The following is a 2375-nucleotide window of genomic DNA, read 5'->3' as shown; positions in this document are numbered from 1 at the left end:
CTCGTCCTCCTCTTCCTCCACGGTTTTATTTCAGTCGCTCAGCTGATTGATCTGACTGGAGTAAACCAAGTCCAGCACAGAGACGCTTCCACTCCACCTCGCCACTCTCTCACTCTCAGTCACTTCTTGCCTTCCCTTTTTTGGTTCAGCCCTTCGCTTTCCCTTTGTGACCCTGCCGCCGCCCCCGCGCCGCCCCCGCTCGCAGTACGTACGGGAGAACTGCTGGCGGGGCAGACGGAGGGTCGAGGGCGTCTGGTTGGAGTGTGGAGGAGCAGTGGTGGGTGGTGCCATGGACCAGCATGCTGATCAGATAGTGTCAATCATATAAAACGGAAACGACGAAAAGAGTTTCTCCATTTTCCTTTTGTTTTACAGTTTATTCCGCGCCCTTTCTTTTGTTTTACTTTTCATCGTTTGGGTGCGCAGCTGGATGGCCCCGGCCCACCCACCCGCACGTTCGGTGCATTGCGGAATTTTGTTGGTTAGCAGTAACTTTATACGGTTGGGTGGGGTGTCGTTCGGCAGGGCGCGTGGGGCGGTGCTGGCCTGGGGCGTGGGCGTGGGCCCCCTCCACCCCGCTTCTCCTGTCTGTACGGCCCAAACCCTCAATCACAACAACAGGGCGCAACTCCTGAGTGACTTCCGCTGTTGTCATCATCATGTGCGTATATGCGTCGCGGCGCCCGCTCCTTCACCAAGCATTGTTTCAGGCCGCAAAATCCATGCTCACATTGCTCATTATTTGGTAGTAGACATGGGAAAGAAGAAAACCTCACCATAACGAACGTCTTTGTTAGCATAATATCAGAATCGTGTTTAGGTCCAGGTGGGAAGAATTTGCTGTGAGCGTTAAAATATTGCTACAACTCACATCTTTCTTGCCGAAAAGCCCTAAATCGAGAATACCTTCAAGAAACTATTCTAGGCATCCCACATCTGACACCGTTCCTAATGACCCGAAATAGCTGCTTGAAGGTAATCTCGATGCAGAGAAAACAGTAATGGAAACTCTTCCGGTTGAAGATAAACTCCTCAGGTTTTGAGGAAACCTCAAAAAATCTGGGGATTTCTTCCCATTTTTTGACAAAACCTTTTCTTTTCTGTGAAGTTTTTCCTCGAGTTTTTTTCATAATGGTAGTTCCTCATACGGTTTCTCTTTTTCTTTATAACCCAGACATTGTTTTTACCGTGTAAATTGTCCTCCTGGGGCTTGAGGGACTGAGGGGTGCGTCGCTCACGGCGGCTGCACCGGAGGCTCCACCTGCCCAACGGACAGGCCGGGACAGGCTCGGGGATGGGCGTGTGTGCCTTTCTCTTTCCGCCTGCCCGCCCGGCCGGGTCCCGCCGGGGCGCGGGGCGTGCGGACGGAGGCCCCATAGGTGAGCGAGCAGCCGCCCCTCGGGGGGCCCCGCAGGGAGAGCGAGAGAGACAGGGGGAGAGAGCGAGAGAGAGCGAACGAGGGAGAGAGGGAGGGATAGCGGCCGGGGTAGGGCGGCGCGCGGCTAGCAGGCATGCGCGTTATCGACTGGGAGGTCCTCCGGGCGAGGGGAGGGGGAGGGGTGGGGCGGCGCTGAAGGGGAGCCGGTGCCGCTGGGCCACGCCGCCAGGCCACGCCGCCAGTCCCAGTGTCATAAACAGCACGGGCTCCCGCGCACGCCCTGGCGCCGCCCCCACAGGCACGCCGCCGCCGACGAGGAAGTGCCGTCGACGCGGCCGTGACGGGAGCGTGACGGAGCGTCGCGGAACGCGTAAACGCGTCGCGCGGAGCGTCGTCGCCGCGGCGTCGCCTCTTGGTGCCGACGAGAGCGCCGCGGTCACGTTGCCGCCGAGGGCCGCCGCCCGGCCGCGCGTCCTCCTGGCGATCCGTTGACGGGCACCCTCTAAGGTCGACTGCTGCTGGTAGGGGCGCTAGCGTGGTGTGGACGGCGTGGAGCAGGAGGAGGAGGACCAGGACACATGAGGATTACGTCGACGGGCAGGTGCCGCGTGCCCGCACCGATCGCGTGCAGGGCGCCGCGCACCGCGTGGCGTGGACAGCGGCGTCCTGGTGTCGTGAGCGGGCAGTGCGAATGTAGGTTAGGAGTGCACGGGTCCGGGTGCATGAAGGGAGGGCGCTGCAGGCCGGTGGCGGCCCGGCCGGGCCCGGCCGTGGGGGAGGGGGCGCCGGGGATGGTGCCGGCCACGCTGGTGCGGTGCGGTGCGCCAGTGGGGTAGTGGAGCGCCCGCTATCGAACGCGCCCCCCAACCCCCAACCCCCTCTCCTCTCCCCGGCGCGGTGAGAGGGCAGAAGGAGCGAGGCTGGCGCGCTCCCTTCCTCTTCCCGTTGGTCCCAACCCGTCTCGTCCCTTCCTTCCTTGAGTACCTCGCAGCTCCTC

The sequence above is a fragment of the Frankliniella occidentalis genome, unplaced genomic scaffold, assembly GCF_000697945.3.
Source record: "Frankliniella occidentalis isolate FOCC.00 unplaced genomic scaffold, Focc_3.1 Scaffold16, whole genome shotgun sequence".
Lineage (NCBI taxonomy): Eukaryota > Metazoa > Arthropoda > Insecta > Thysanoptera > Thripidae > Frankliniella > Frankliniella occidentalis.
The sequence above is the reverse complement of the archived record's forward strand: the minus strand, read 5'-3'. Positions refer to the sequence as shown.